Here is a 17,258-nt window from a genome sequence, read left to right on the forward strand (position 1 = left end):
TTCACATACAGGACAACCTTTATTACTTAATGCTGCACTCTAGTCACAATATAATACTACGAATTATTACAATATTAATAATATTATCATAGTCATAATAGGTCATAATTTTTAATATATATGTATATTTATATGTATATATATTTATGTGTATTTGTAATATATTAATATACTTATCTATACCTTGTTGTTACATAATACACGATTCCTTTTTCTTACCTTATCATTTAGCGTATATAGATATATATATAATGTATATAGATATAGATATTTATATATATATATATATGCATATATATATATATGTCATCAGGATGGTATAAATAATATTGTATTTCATAAAAGCACTTCTTGTTGCTTATAATATTATCGTTTTCATATTGTTTCTCTACCTCTGTTAATGCCTCTCTTTCTCGACTCATTTCACTCTTTTTCACTCGCTCTCTCTCTTTCTCACTTCACTTTCTTCTCTACTTTTTTTACTGTCATACGCATTATTTCATTCATTTTCTTTCTTTCTTTCATTCTCTCCACTATTATTCTTCCTCTTTCTCTCCCTCACATTTTCTCTTTCTCTCTTTCATTCTCACTCACTCACTCTCTTCCTCTCCAGGACGTCTAAAAAAAGTTTTTACTGCCTACAAACTCTGCATTTATACTATCATTCGAATATCATTTGACTGCATTACAAGTCCCACTGTACTCCCATTAGCCGATGGCCGACGTTTCTTTTTTTTTTTCGTTTCCTGTGTTATTTCTTTTTTCAGTTTTTGTATTTTTTTTTTGCGTTTTTCTGCAATTTATAAATTATGAAATTCGCCGCGGTTTTAAGATATTAATGTTCCTGCTGCCTGGTCCACTAACATTCCTAGAAAAAATACTCTTCGTCTCGACGCTTTATCAGTTATACACGAAAACGTACTATTTACGAACGGATACTCAAATCCTTCGAGTGCTCTCTTTTTCTCTCCTCCCCCCCCTCTCTCTTTCTTTCTCTCTTTCTCTTTCTGTCTTTGATCCTATTGCGGAGTTTTTTTAAAATTTTTTTATTATTATTTTTTTTTTTAATTTTCCGCGCTTTCCTATCATTTCAAAACAATTCGGAGAAGAGGCACGCACGAGCAAAGGATCGAGAAGGTGCGAAATTCTTTCTCGGATATCGTTTTCGATTCCAAAGTCACGTCAAAATACAGTAGAAATAAAAATGTCAAATATAAATTAAAAAAAAACACACTAAAAATAAAAAATACACATGTAAACATTAAAGTGCTATACAAAATATGCTTTGAGATGTATTATTTCAAAGTTTTAATGCATTTGCGAAGTTTAATTTCAAAAATATTATTCCGCACTATTTTATAACACACTGTAAAAATAAAAATACCCGGAAATAATGCGAAAAAAATATTTCGTAATATTTGTTCAGCTTCGGAATCCGAGTTTGACGTTGTGATTCTTTTCGGTGTCGATAACATTCCGATGAATCACACGAGAGCACTCGTCCACTTCATGCATCAGTACGTATTTAACGTTAACTCGTTATGTTTTCGGGTTAGTAACTAGATTACAACAATAATACAAAATATTATTCGCCTAACACCGACGTCCGAGTGCAAAGGATTAACTCTACACAGCTCGTACACTATCCCTAACCATTACGATGCGCACGAAGTAGGACTTTACGTGGACATAGTTTCCATCGTGACGTGTGTGGACGACAAAGAAAGAAAAAAAAAAAAAGAAAGAAAACCTGGAAAAGAATCGCGCAAACTGTGAAACTTTTCAGGACGAACTGTAACTTTCGTCGCGCGCGAGTTCCGGCTTGCTGAAGAAACGCTGTAGAATAGGCGCTAAACACTTGTCTCCGTCCTCGACGAAAGAACGAATGCGCGGGAGGATCGAACATTCGTCACTCCTTCCGCCTCTATTTTTTTTTTATCCAGTACCAAAATTCGTCATCGCCATGGAGATTCGCGCTCGCTTTTGTTTGTTTATTTTTTTCACGCGACCGCCGCTTGCTCGTCGAGCGTTACAGCCGTGTATAATCGTCGACTGGAATCGCTTCCATTGATATGTCATGGGTAAAACTCGGCGGATATAAGACACACGGCTGGGAGGTGATTGAAACGCGTTGAAAGAATAAACGGACACGCATATCGTGAAGAAACGTAACGAGGGACGAAGCTCTCCTACGTGCAGGCGTTATTTTAATAATGGCGCAATTCTTGTTTTTTTTTTTTTTTTTCAGAAAACACAGTTACGAAGCATTAAAACGTTGAAGAAGCGAGAGAAATTTCAAGAGCACGAGTCTCCGAGGAGAAAGCACACCCATATTTAATAGGCCTCTTTGATAAGCACTTTGCATTTTAAAGCTCTTTACCTGCGAAGCTTTCGCCGCTCCTTCGGCTTTAAGACTTCACCGTCCGAAACGGAGGAAATTGCGCCACTTTAAAATAATGCTCCCGAATGGATGCGCCGGGAATGCACTTCCTCACGAAACGCGACAAGTTTCGAAAGTGGAAAATAACATTTGTCACGCGAGCTTTCACGTCGCGGGGCAAACCGCGAGACGCTCTAACGCGCGACCAATTATCCACGCTTACCGCCGATCGAACTTGGAATTTTTAAACACCCTGTATACAACCGCCGCGGGAATCCACATCGTTACAGAGCCGCGGCTACATCGTTTCGATCGAAATTCAGCGACGGTCGGTGGCCGATAAGAATCAATAAAAGTCTCTTTGTAATCCGCAATTAAGCTTTTCTTCTTTTTTTTTTTTTAATAAGAATGGCTCTTAAATTATTGATGAATCGAGATAACGTTTGCGTTTGTAATTGGCTGTAATTCGATAGAATGCTCAACGCAATCTTGGAAAAACGAAAATTCTCGATCTGTTCATAATAAATCTTCTTATCGTCCGATAACGTATATTTGCGCCTTTACGTAGAGATACTTTAACATCGATTACTTTCTACGTTAATTTAAATATTTGTTTAATATCGACTTATATGATTCATTATTGATGTATGATATAAGTGTTAATCAAACGAATTGATTTACCTTACTTCTTACAGGTACTTACTTTCTTATTCGTAAACGAGATAACGTTCATTATGAACAGATCGATCTTTTCTGCCGCAAACGTGACGCCTTCGTATAATTAAATCTTGTCCGAAGCATCATGTCAGCGCGATAACATTCTTTCTCTTTCACCCAGTCGAACAAACGACTGGCAAAGTTATTTCAGCTTTCGAACTGTGGATTGGCAGGAAAATTAATTACGGTGTCTTCTGACAGAACTTCTTAGCACTGCCCGTGCAATTGTTCGCAAGCAAAAAGGTAAATGTATCGAATATATAATTTTCAAAAAGTGAGATCACTTTGCGGGAGCGCTTGACGATCGCGGAATCTAGAGCTTAAGCGTTCCGCTTAATTAAAAATGCAAACCCGTCTCTGCGAAACGCATCGGGAGTCGCTGCTATCGCAACGTCGATGCTCGCGAGAAATCGCACCTTCCTCGATCCTGAACGGCGAATTCCAGAACAGCCTGTAATATCGACCAGTGACCGGTCCGACTTGTCCATCGGTACGCATCGAATCTAATAAACGGAGAGATTCTATACGAAAACGACCGACCCGTTCATCGTTTCACTTTCAACCCCCTTGGCGACGACTTACGACGGGCGTCTTCTTCTCGTCTCCCCGTAAATCGTCATCCCTTCGATGCGAACAATAATATAACGCTTATTTAGAATACCGTTATCGATCTACTTACGTTTAAATGTTTACCCAATATATATAGCTGCTTAACGATAATAGTGTTTGCGCGTATTAACGGTTAATGAAATACCGATCGCTTAATACGGTAAGCACACGACTATCACCGAACATTTGCCGCGCGATTTCACGTAGCCATTCCGTACGTGAAAACGCGTCACGAACGATTAATCCTTAATTACTACCGTCCCTCGCGACGATATTTTACTTCTTTTTTTCTTTTCTTTCTTTTCTCCAGATTGGACACGCTGAGTCGAAGGAACACTTATTCGTATATACCCTAAGATTCTCACGTACGCGTATATTTTTCTTTACGTCGTTTCTTATTATTGGCACGTGCCGCGCATGTTTCTATTTCTCCGCGTTGCCTGCCGCGCATTTTTATCTTTTTTTTTTCTTTCTTTCTTTCTTCAATTTCTCACCCGCGGCCGCGTTCCGCCGAAAAACACAGTGGCCGATATCTCTGTAAAAATCGACGTTCATTATTCTCGAGCGGATAATGGATTGCACGGTATTTGTATTAGTTTTTTTTTTTTTTTTCCGAGCCGAGCCACTTTCATCGCGCAGCTCCTCGCAGCGCTTCATCGTCTGAGAGCTCTCGTTTATCTTCCGGTGTATCTCCGAATGTGCCGCTGCCGCGGTATCATCGAAAAGAGGGTCCTCCGGTGTGTGTGCGTGTGTGTGTGTGTGTGTGTGTGTGTGACTGTGTGAAATATTTTCAACCCACCATTTAGCCCCCGCGCGTAATCCCAAATTGTCTCTGAATGTTAAGAAAGATATATGCGTAATGCTTTACTTACACTTATACTCGCGTTTATTCTCTTTATGAAATTATTTCGTAAGTCTTTAATTTGTGTTACTGTGTAGGTCACATCGGCCATTGAAAAAGTCCTTTTAGAAGTGTACATTCAGCCACATAATAATCCTTTAATTTATGTATTTTCATTGCGTAATCCTATAGTTACAGTGGGCGTCAGAGATACAATTAAACTAGACAATGTGAGAAAGATACTTTTTGTTGGTTTTCTTTTTTTTTAAATACAGAGCAACGAAATATATATTTTACCAAAATAAATCTCAATTATCAAAAACTGTGGATTAATGTGTTTTTTTTTTCCCCCCTATAAATCGGCCAGACTGTTATGGTGGAAATGCTTCGACTTGCGATTTATTACGAAGTTCAACTGTGCCGTTGTCAACGGAAAAAACTTCTATCTCTTTTTACCGTTTTTTATTTCCCTGGATAAAGCATAGATTTTTTTAAAAAATACACACCTAGTATTTTCTTCGCTCTTTCAAAATAGGGCAAAGTGTGGCAACGCGATTTTTTTGTTTGCGCTGTACCAGTCGAAGGTTAAATCCTCATATTTTTTTTTTTTTTTTTTTTCACTAACTTTTATCCTATGCGCGAGAGCGTACACTTAAAATTAGATTACGTTATGTCCGAATTCTCCCTTATGCGCGTAATAAGCTCGCGCGAGAACATCATTGTTTCTTTGCGAAATGCATGTTTCATAATTGCTGCACGATAACGACTAATCACAAATCGCCGAGAAAACGATCCGACACCCTTTTCTTCAAAAAATTGTTCCCTAATACGGATAAACTCTCGAAGTGTCTGAGAAGTGTCTCGGAGATACGTTCTCTCGCGTGTATCGGAAACGCAAAAGTGTCCGCACGTACGATTCATTAATCACATTGTAATCCCAGATTAAATCCACTTTAAAGCGACAACCTCTGCAGCATCATTCGTCGAGCAACATTATTACATTATTACATTGTACAAGATAGCAAAACACTTCTATATCTCATGAACACAAATCACCGACTCACATTGATTTCTACTCGTTTCGAACTCGAACTGAAAATATGTTTCTATCTTTTTTTGTTTTTTTTTTTATTAGTGCGAATTTAACTCACTTTTAAATATTCGCGAAATCGATGTTGTTTTGTGCTACCTTTTCATTTAAGTTCAGTTGGCAACTCGATAATTCTTATTTTAATATCACGATGTTACAAATTGAACAACAACAAAAAAAAATCACACGACTTCTTCTGGCTCCGTTACGCAACTACAAACGAAACGAAATTGAATTTCATATAGATTTGACGCGAATCGACGCAAGGCAACGCGCGCTCCACTCGATGATTTCGATCGAAGTGCGAAACGGCGAACGGCGAGCAACGCTATCGCCAATTAGGAAGGAAGATCGTGTGCAGCATCCGACATTCGTATTTCTTGCGACACCGCTTTCGCTACTTTCGATTCCAGAAGAAGATAAACGGTTACGTTGCGCAACATCGTTGCCCCATTACGTTACATTATCTTGCAATAATTTTGCGCGACCTTCTTTTCCGCGGCTTCTTGACAGCCACTGACATGTTGATTATCGATATTGTCATCGTAGAAAGCCGGAGGCTTCGCACTCGGGACCGATGACGGGGCACGTCTTTTTGTTCGCTCCCGGCGGCTCGACGGATTTGTTATCTATGTTGATTTTCACCTTACTTAAAATTCTAGAAACCCGCCGTTTGCATCTGCAACCGAAAAAACTCCCGATTTCATCTTTAACACTTCAAGACTATCTCAAAATCCGACCGTTAATAATGCTGCTTCAATTTTCGCCGACTGATGCGGGCACTAAATAGGCTGATTAACAACTGGCTTGACTTCGCGCGCCTATCAATCGATGAACTTTCTGAGATTGTTGAAATTACAAGGCCGTGAGGTGACGTGGTACCCGAATTTTAATCAAACCGAATTTCACTGAACAACAGGATTACGTCCGACACACAGAAACGGAATACAACAGACGACATCGCGTATTATCGCGAGCAATAGATAACTAATGTATATAATTCTTGCTTATATAAGATAATTTTACATAGAGGATTATATCAATGCACAAAGGCTGCAAAGGTAATTACCGTTTAGCGTTCTGGCGTCGAGACGCTTGAAAATCTTTTCCAAGCGTTCCGACGCCATGCCTTCTTTTTCTTTTTTTTTTTTTTTAATCCAGAAGACACTCGATTTCTCGAAGTCTTTTTCATCCCGACTACATTCACAATCAGCCATATCTTTTTTTTTTTTTCATTTTTAAAAATTTTTTTCTTTTAATTCTGCTCCTTCAGCGTTTCTAATCTAATTGTGGAATTTTCACAAACGTCATTGCGACATCGGTATCTCGATAAAGGTCTCCCTTTACGGTACGAGTGGCACAAGTTAATCACATACATGCTACGAAGAACACGATTCATCCCCACACACTTCCACCCTTTTCTCTCTCGATCTGCTTCACAAGGCTGCGCTCCCTAAGGGTAAAAGGGACGATGCAATGATTTTTCAATGGTCGATGGTTACTTGACGATAATAAATCTGCTCGGCCGGTATCGTTATACCGGCTATCATTCATTACACTTTCGTTCCAATTTCATAATAGAACTTGTCAATTTTATACTATCGAAGAATCATTGTACGATCCGATTTAATCGACGGCCTCAGCTAGCCCCTTTGACACACTTTCTTACCGTTACGGTATTTTGGGCGCGATAACGCACTTATTTTTTTTTTTTTTTTCCTCGCGCGCACAACACTTCTCCAGCATCTCGTACCATCCTTCAATACGTTATCGAGGTAGGAGATTACTGCTGTTTCAATTTTATATCGATTACTCTTAACGCCCTAAGAATTATTACAGCGAAGACATTTAATACAGAGACACTTAAGACCATGTAATGCGTACATTTGTACATGTGTCGGTATATGTGCGTACGATATATGCGCTCGTTAGGTGATGCATGCCGAATCGCAGACCGTCCTCATCCCGCTTCGAAATTTCGCCACGTTCGCGGCGCACTTTCATACTTTTATTTTTTTTTTTTCCCCCCCCTTTTCTCTCTAGAACTCCTTCGGAGATGTGCGGCAGCGCGGACACTTGTCAGCGCGCAATGTGCCACGCTTCTTCACTCATTTACATATCTATGCATATCAAAAAGTCACAGACGGGAATCCGTCTCGCGCTGTGAAGCCTCTTAATCAGTCCCGGATCGATGTGTACGACGCGAATCTCAATATCCGTGCGAATCTCGACAGGGCGGTGCCGAGTAGAGTGTCGCGGAAACTGTGCTCGAACTTCTTCTCGATCGTAGAAGTCGAGAGTTCAGACAGCTGCTTCGACATATCACTCGAGAAGGTGCTTGGTGCGCGATTTTGTCGAATTGAACTTTCGCAAGAACGAACAAAGTTTCCTCAAAAGCTGCACTTAAATAAATTTTTATGTCGCAGAATCAATTGTCCAGCTATCTCACGCCGAAACTGTCACGCGCTATTTAAGCATTGTAAAATTTAGCTAAGAAAGTACAGAGACCGCTCTCTATCCAGATTCGCAGGAATTCGGATATGTTATTACACGTGCAAATGTATACGTCATATATATGTATGTTTCCACCTATATAAACCGTTCGTAAGATAAAGAGCTTAAATCTTATCGTAATTATCCCTAATCTTACCTTATCTAATATCCATATGTATTTGGGGATATAAATTTGACAACAATCGCGGATAAGACTCTTCCGATTCTTTGGCCAAAAATAAGCAAATGCCCTTAGACGCATCGGGAAATTTTGATCTGACCCGACGTACGTCCGGTTTCCATTGCACTATCCTTAAACAAATATGATTGCACATAATCGACTTATTTTGGACCAAGAATTCCGTATCATCGAAGTCGTAATTTCTGATCAGATGTATCGTATGTATGTATTGTTTCATCTTCGACCTCACAGTAGGCTCATTGTCTCTGAGGTGTAAAGTTCTTTTAAGTGAAAAGTCTTGAAATAGATTTCACTGGCTTCGGTTTGAACAGCGTTTTTAAGCAATGGGATGTTGATAATGCTATTCGAAATATGAATCACAAAATAATCCAACGTAATTTAAAATAATTTTATAATAATGTGATAACATATGATAAAACATAATAAAGAAGTAATTTAGTGACACTTTTTAAAATTATTTTTAATAATTCTACAAATATATAGACTCCAATAAACTTCTCGCATTTCGAAATTCAAATTTACTTCATTCTTTACTCAGTCCGTAATGAAATCACACGGTGTTTTCTCTCGTAGTAAATCACTTTTTAAGTAATTTTAATAATTTAATATATATATATATATATTTATATATATTATACTATATATTAATATATGAAATTTTTCAAATATTTGATGGAAGATATTGGATCGTGTTAGATTTAGAAAACTAATTAAATATAAAATTAATTACTTTAAGAAACAATGATTAATGTTTATAATGTTAAATATTAATCTTACCTGATGTTTATTCTGTATCTTTAGCACGAGATGACGTCAGAATAAATTTTTACTATTAAGATCCTATCTCAAAATCGTTTATAACATTTGTCATCGGAAAATATAAATTTTTACGCAATCGTTGTTTCAGTGTCAATCAAATTTATCAAGTAGGTCAAAAATCAATAATTTAGCGCGCGCATAACATTTCTTAAATAAATAAATGTAAAATATAAATTTAAAAAAGCAAATACAAAATAAATAAATAACTTCACTCTCTCTTCCAATTTATTGCCTTTGAGTTAATCCAAATATATTGTTCAAATAAAAAAAGGTCTATAATATCATTTATATTATGCATATAAATAATTTATCACATTTATTTCTGAAACATTTTTAAAAGCGAAAAGAAATAATGCATCTTATCATTCTTTAATGATACACACAATTTTTGTAATTGGTCAAGGAAGGTTACATATTGCAAGCCTGTATTTTATTTTCCTGGTTGTAATCGTTTTTTTTTTATTTGCAATATAATAATAATATAATAATAATAATAATAGCAATAATAATAGCAATAATAACAATAAAAATAATTAATAATAATAATAATAAGAGCAATAATAATGGTGCTGACAATAATCGTATGAATAGCCGTTATTATAGTATATTAGTACACGTTACGCTAGGTACGCTGGTTACGCTTAGGTACAGAGGCTTCGTGCCCTTTTCTCTGCGACGAAGAAAGAAAGAGAAACAGAAAAGGATAAACATGGAATAGGCGGTTACAGTGGAGGCATCTTTACGAAATTGAACGGATCGATTGATCGCCTCGACGCCGGTTGCGTTGTCAAAGGTCCCGTCCTCGATCTTTCCGCGTAAAACCACTCACCGACGTGTTGATCGACGTAATGATTAACGCCGCGCATGTTACGTTGGCACACTGTCCATTTAAAACGCACCGCACATCAAACGTGCTTCTATGGCAATCGAGATAAGAACGAAACAGAATTGCAATCAATAAGCAAACATGTGGAAGAATGCCCCATTATATCGCGCGATCTACGTATTTATATATATAGAAGTATATTTATATAAATAAAAATATTTAAATAAATCCATGTCACAAATAAAAAAATCCATTACACACCACATATAAATTACACAAGCAACAAAATCTCTCAAATGTCTACAGTCTATATAAAAAAGAAAAAGAAAAGAAAAACATACTGATTACACATACAAAATTGATTAAATATAAGTTGTAAGAGTTTAGAGTCGACTGCACACACGTCGACTGTGATTTGTATATATATAAAATATATATTAAAAGAAATTTATATAAATTATGCCGAAAAGAGATAATAATATAATTTATTCGCCTGTCGCTACTGACTAATAAGCTTTAAACCTGGTAAAATGTCATATAATTAATTATCAATTATAATCCTCGTAATCCTGCCACATGAATTAATTGTCGGTTTGAAGAATGCAGTGTTGTCGGAATCAACAATTTCACTGTCGAATAATTAATTAGATCAATAATTAATTATTGCGTTTAATTAATTCGCATAAAAGACGCAAGTTTTGGCGCAATTGATATTTAATGAAAATCAAGCCTCAAAATTAAAAACAAAAAAAAACAAAGAAAAATGACGATGATCGCATCCGTTCTTTTGCTTTCCTTTTCGAAGTCATTTTGTTTTCCTTTTCCGTTTTCAATCAATTATCTTACACATGTTAACGACTTAAGAACTCTTTCTCTCCATCTCGTTCTCAGTCATTCTCTTTCTCTCTGTTCTCCTTTCTCTCTTTCTTTTTCTCGCTCTCTCTCTCTCTCTCTCTTTCACACTCTTGTTCTTTTCACACGTTACGGTACGGTACAATGGGCGTGTTAATAGAATACCCTCCCCTCTCTCTTCGCTATTAACTTGTCGGCTATTTTTTTCTGCATCGAGTACCTGCATCGAATTAATTGAAACCATATGAAACCTAAGAATCTAATTAACTACAAATGGAGAAATAGTCTACTGTTCACAACACAGTGTTACATATGTTCGTGTGTATGTTCTCTGGTATATGTAGTATATGTATATAGACCGTCATTAACCGCGCGTGTGTGTTATGTCTTGTAGTGCTTCCTTACTAGCTTTACTTAATACTCGCGTTTATATAATTGGCATAATATTATACTCACAATAATATTTGCTAATTAGTAATAATCATAATTAATAATGACAATAATAATAACGATAAGGAGTAAGATGATAATGACACTGATGATGACGATGACGACGACGGCGACGGTAACGACGACGACGACGACGGCGACGACGACAATGACGACAATGAAATAATATATATCTATATATTCATATATTCATTTATGTATATATATATATATTTATGTATCATATAGTATCGCCCGGTTAAATATACTTTTATATTATTGATATCTGCGCGTATATATATATATATATATATAGATATATAATATATAAATTTTTGTTTAAATTCATTTACTTACACCCTAATTATATGTAGCGTAACAGTTACATTGTCACATTTGAAAAGTACTTGTCTAGAGCATAGGGATGTTGGCGTTTCACAGATTCGTTTCAGAGCGGAAAGAACACTAGTGCGCCTATACGTCACTTTTTTTACTGACTCAGTTCGTCCACAAACGCCGACGCTCCTTTCTCACATAGACTCCTCTTTTTTTTTCCCCCCTTTTCTCTTTTAACCCGGATCGTCGAAGAGACCTCGCGTCGCGTGGCGAAAGGCGCTAATGCAGAGACCGCGCACGCGTGTGTGATTAGCGTTAAATCGTTTAAATACTACATCGATTACATGACAGCGAAAAACGTAATACGGGAAACAAAAAAATCTTGTCTCCTATTATACTTAGTCTCCCTATTCCTTATAAATAAGAAAGCTATTCGGCAAACGCGTATACGTTATACGCGACGCATAACCTCTCAAACTTGTGTCGCTTCGCCGGTCACTTTTAACGTATCTGAACGCGCGCGAATCTGAACTACACGGCTTTTGTTTGAGAAAGTAAAATTTCAGTCGTGAGAGGATGATATATAGCCGAGCTAGTACCCAAGAGTTCACTCGTCAATTGATTTGTTATTTCCCGTTAGTAATCAATATTCCGTTATTCGCTTCGTGTTTTTTTTCTTTTTTTTTTTCCACGAGAGAACATTCGTTCGTAGAGAGTGTCGGAATTAGTCGAGAAGCGTATATCCTTTGAGCATTAATAATTCTTTGTCCACGTCCTTTTGCATTTCTCGCCTCGGCGAAAACCGCTCGATCACATTAGAATATGTACGACTGTTGCACGAGCCATAAGAGCCTCAATGTCCGACTGACTTCTCGAGTGCAAAGGGTTTTTCAGATAATCCTCAATCGTGCAAAACGCTATCGATCGTCGCGTTTCGTCCGTTGTAAAAGAAGAATTATGCGAGAACTATCTCGCGACTTTGCAAATTCACGAATCTTTTATAAAAAAAAAAAACAAACTGCAATCGAGATGTTTCGACGAAAAGTCTAGCCGTTCCACACGATGATTCGCGTCTGCACTCTTCAGGCAAGATAAAAAAGAAAGGAACGGAAGATGCTATTTGCATTTCAAAACGGAATAATGACAGGATCGGCATCTGCGAGGTACTTTACGATACGCTCGACGATGGAGAACACCGAACGGAAACTTCAGTTTCACGAAGAAGAAGAAGAAGAAGAAGAGTTACACGGGGCATCGTCATGTTCGGGGTCTTAAGGCCACTTCGTCGATCTAGTATCCTATTTGAAAAGATCGCGCGAGGGACGAGTCTGCCGCGCGAAATCTTACGATTACAGCACCGCAGTACGTAACGTATGCGCGCGCTCTCGGCGCGTACGCGTTTATGCATATGTATGCGTGTGTGCGTGCGCTTGTCCCGTTCGGATCGGAGACGCGGAGAGGATATGAAAGGAAAACTCGAAAGGGATACAATTAATTTCTACTAGTTCCTAGGAATTTGTATTCGGTGAATGCAATCACGTGGTCAGCAAATGCAAGTGGACTTTCTTTTCACAACATTTCGACTTCTCTCTCGCTCTCTTTCTCTCTCTCTCTCTTTCTCTCGCTCTCTTTCGCTCTATCTTTCTCTCTCGCTCTCTATTCTTGTCATTACGGATAAAAATATTAAGGCAAAATATTCATAACTTACACATAAAGGACGTTTGATTATGTTCGTTAGGTGTCTCTCGTTTAAAGAGTTACAGTTATTATTAAAAATACTCGCCACTTTAGTTTACCATTACGAGATTAGTAACTTAGCGCCTAAGTGTTAGCCTTATCGTTACTTAAATAACGTTTCACGCCTTTAAAAAGTCACGGATTGGATGCGTCCGCTCGACCGTCCTTCAAGCTCCGCAAGATTTCTTTTTTGGTTTTTTTTTTTTTTCTTTTTCTTTTCTTTTTCTTTTCTCGCTCGTACTTTCCTACGTGCTACGTGCGCCTTTGCGGCCGAGTGCTCTCCGTCTGTCATCGCGTTCATCGCGAACGCCGTAAAGCCCTCTTTTGATGCGGATTAGCGATCGCTAAAATCCGGGATTAAGATTAAAAATCGCGGCGCTCGGTGACATTCAGCTTTGCACCGTTCGCGATAACGTTTCGCAACGCGGGAGGGAGAGAAAAAAAATGCGAAACTCATCTCCATTCATTTAGTCTCGAGCGAAACTCGACCTTTGTCTTTCGAAAATTGCGATCGCAGCTCTGTTTGTTCGTGCAGCTTTTGCGGCTCGTTTGAGAGCCGCCGTCACGTTATTTTCCGCGACTAGTCTACGGTTAACCTTTGTTGACCCTGTACACTCGAGGTGGCTCAGTCGACCAGGGAAATTCAGGGCGACGTGTTCGCCGCAAGAGAGAGAGAGCTTTCACCGTTATTCACGAGACCGCGCGAAGCGCGCCGTGAATTCGAGTCAAAAGCAGCTCGAAATTCCTTCGAGCGAAGAAACTAATTTTTCGCCGCAATAACCCTTCCCGTTTGCAGACGTTTGGAAGCTACATGTGAGAGTAAATGCTCGTACTTTAAAAACTCATGTAAATCGCGATCGGTAAACAACATCGAAAGATTCCCGGCGATATAACTTGTACAGGCTAGTGCAATATTATTGTTTTGATCGAATTTGAACGTCAATTAATCCCGGAATAAATTGTTCGCGTTAAACTGCAATAGCCGTTTTCGAATCTGTGTGTTTTCTTCGCTACCGACTTGATTGATATTTACAATTTCCTAAATGTACAACTTTATTTCGTGCTCTGTATTCAAGAAATATTTTATAATAATTAACACTAAAATTTTGCATATAAAAATAAGAAAAATACGAAAGAACTTAATCATTTCTGTCTGAGTGCGTATTTAAAAATTCAAAATTTATTGACTAGAGAGAGTATACAAAATTCTTTAAAAACATCCCGGTTTTTAAAAATCTTCCAATCGGATCACTCTATCGATAATGATCTGCGCACAGATCTGCGGCGACCATCGAAGGGATGTAAAAGTCTGGAGAAGAAAGATTCGAGAGTCAGCCCCCATCTCGAATGCCATTATTATACCATTATAATACCATTATATATACCATTATAATACCATTGTAATAACCGTACGGTTTCGCCCGACGCGCGGAGATTTTCGTTTCGCGCGGCAGAAAGATTCTTGGCCAATCGTTTCCTCAGACATCGGGAAAATCGATGGCCGTCGATACTCGGGCATCGGGAACACCTTTCGAGTCGTAACTCCAGCGATAATTCGTGATCATTCTGAGATATCGACCTCGCTCCAAACCAACGAGATTTGAAGTTCACGATAATCCCTAATATTTAACGTTGAGATTAAGTCAATCGTCGATAACGTTCGTGAAACGATTTACGAGAACTTAATCAGTAAGTAAAGTCAAGATCGACTGTGTACGATTTGTTATCACAAAGCACTTTCCAGTTTCTCACGCTTTTCGCGATATTCGAAGTATCCTGAATACATCGCGTCTTATCTTTTAGAATGATTTTTTTTTCTTTTTTTTTTTTCATTTTCTTTAGAAGCACCGACTAGGTAGAGCGATATTACGCCTTCGAACTTCTGTCTAGAGATTAGAATATGATCAAAAAATATGTGCGAATTGATATCAAGAAGATTACATTGATCCCTCGTAAGCGCGTTCGCGATCGATCTTACGAAGTCGTCGGCCATTTAATTCGGTCGCCAGCACGTTCGCGATTTTCTCCTCGCTTTGAGAACGAAAAGGATTCGGCTCAATCCTTCGAAGCGTAATGATTAATATCGAGCAAGTTTCTCAGGTCACAATCGGAAAGAACGCGGTACGCTTTACAGCCGTGCGGCTGTCAGTTGGCATTGGACAGTAATATCGCGATGATAAGTACAGTGGTACGTCCATACTCAAAGACTTCTTTTTTTTTTCGGAAACACCAAGTTTCAATCGTGTTTTTCCAACCATTCGCCATTCACTCGACCCATCCATCAAGTCAAATTTTATCCTCAAATCAAATTTTGCTGAAAACGGACGAGCATTCGTCACGTCCGGCCCGAAATTTCCCATCGAACTTTCCTCGTGAAATAATAAACGATAAAAAGCGGAGCTTAAATCTAGCGCAAGTGAATCTTACGAGTACGAGAATACAGAAGTACCACTATAAATCCATGCTTATCAGCGCGCAACGTACACGCTGCGCGCGTATATTGCACATTTATCGTCGTCGTTACAGACAATGCTGCTTAATCGGTTCCATTACTATGGTACACACAAATCACAAGGGAGCGGGGCTCTACAGGGCCCAAAAAAAACAGCTTTGTGTAATCACTAGAAATCAAGTCTGTCACAGATTCAACACTCTCGTCACGGCCGATCGGCCCCTCAACCAGCGCGAACTTGTATGAGAAACCCCCCCCCCCCCCATTCGCAATTGATTTAAAAAAAATCCGCACTCCTATTTTCCTCCGCGAGATCCAGATCTTTCGATGATTATCCATCCGACGCTTCGCGTCGTCGGCGTGGCCGGGCAAAACTCTTTCCCGTCGCATCAGTTAAAAGTTAATTAACAGTAAGGAACAACGAGACAACCGGAAACAAGAGACTCCTATCCCTCTACTTAAAGGCGACTTATGCCGGGACGTAATTGGCGATATCACCGCGATTCTTCCTACGCGATCGGACGCGCGATAAACGCTCAATAATCCCTCTCGAGGCTCTCGTCTCGAGGTCGCAAGAACACAGAGAGAATCGCCAGGCGAAATTTGTACAGACCAGCGACGAGAGAGGCTATTACTAGATGAAAGCCCTGCGAGAACAAGCTGTGAACAAAAGTCGGTGCAAACGGTCGCGAAAGTCGATGACTAGGTGTGTGTATATGTGTGTATGTCTATGTGTGTGTGTGTGTGTCCGCGCGATTTCGTTCGCGATCGCGTAACAGGATTGGCACGAGCGTGGCCAGCTTCGGAGATGCGTCTTCGAATTTCCGTTCCCGTTCGTGATCGCGGCCGGAAAACGCGGAATGTCCCTTCGACAGGCTGTGTGACACTTGGCAGAGGACAGCCCACGACTTTCCAAGGTAAGCAAAGCTGACGGAGCACGCGGAGGAGGGGGAATAATGGAGCGATCCAGGAGCGAAGCCAAGTGAAGTCATTCGAGTTATGCAGTCACTTCCGCGACGATGCCTTCCGGAGAGAGATTCTCGATTGCGAAACCGAAATTAACCGTCTATAAACCCGGGCGACTCTTTCGTCGTCGTGGAGGACGCGCGCGCGCTTTCGTATTTCCATTCATCGATTCGTAAATTTACGCGGACGCAAATTTACAGCGCGAAATACACAGAGATACATTGTTCTGATTTCATCGTAACGACGTACTATTGTCTCAATTTCCGCGAGAGATATTGTTCGTATTGCTGTGAGGATTATAGAGGATTTCATCGTTGAATCGTGTCCCGCCGTTGAATTTTCGCGGTCGCGATAAACCCTAAACGACTCGGTTAAAAATCGGTCCGACCGGCCTTCCCGACGACGCCTTTACGCAATTTGTGCTCCATCGATGAACTCGAGGATCTCGAATGACAATGCGAAATCGAATGTAGCGACTTGCGTCGCGGCGAAACGCTGTCCGAAAGAGG

The 17,258-nt window shown here is 39.2% G+C and overlaps 1 protein-coding gene across 8 annotated transcripts in view; it reads right to left on the reverse strand.

Moving 5' to 3' along the window:
* gw (trinucleotide repeat containing adaptor protein gawky) overlaps positions 1-17,258 on the reverse strand; it is a 60,540-nt gene continuing 43,282 nt past the window's right edge. For all 8 annotated transcript variants that reach the window (XM_012373519.2, XM_012373518.2, XM_012373513.2 and 5 more), the window contains one exon: positions 1-17,258. This exon is cut by the window's right edge and continues 16,569 nt beyond it. The gene's annotated coding sequence lies outside the window, so the exon portion shown is untranslated.

This window comes from Linepithema humile, chromosome 2 (assembly GCF_040581485.1).
Source record: "Linepithema humile isolate Giens D197 chromosome 2, Lhum_UNIL_v1.0, whole genome shotgun sequence".
Taxonomy (NCBI): Eukaryota; Metazoa; Arthropoda; class Insecta; order Hymenoptera; family Formicidae; genus Linepithema; species Linepithema humile.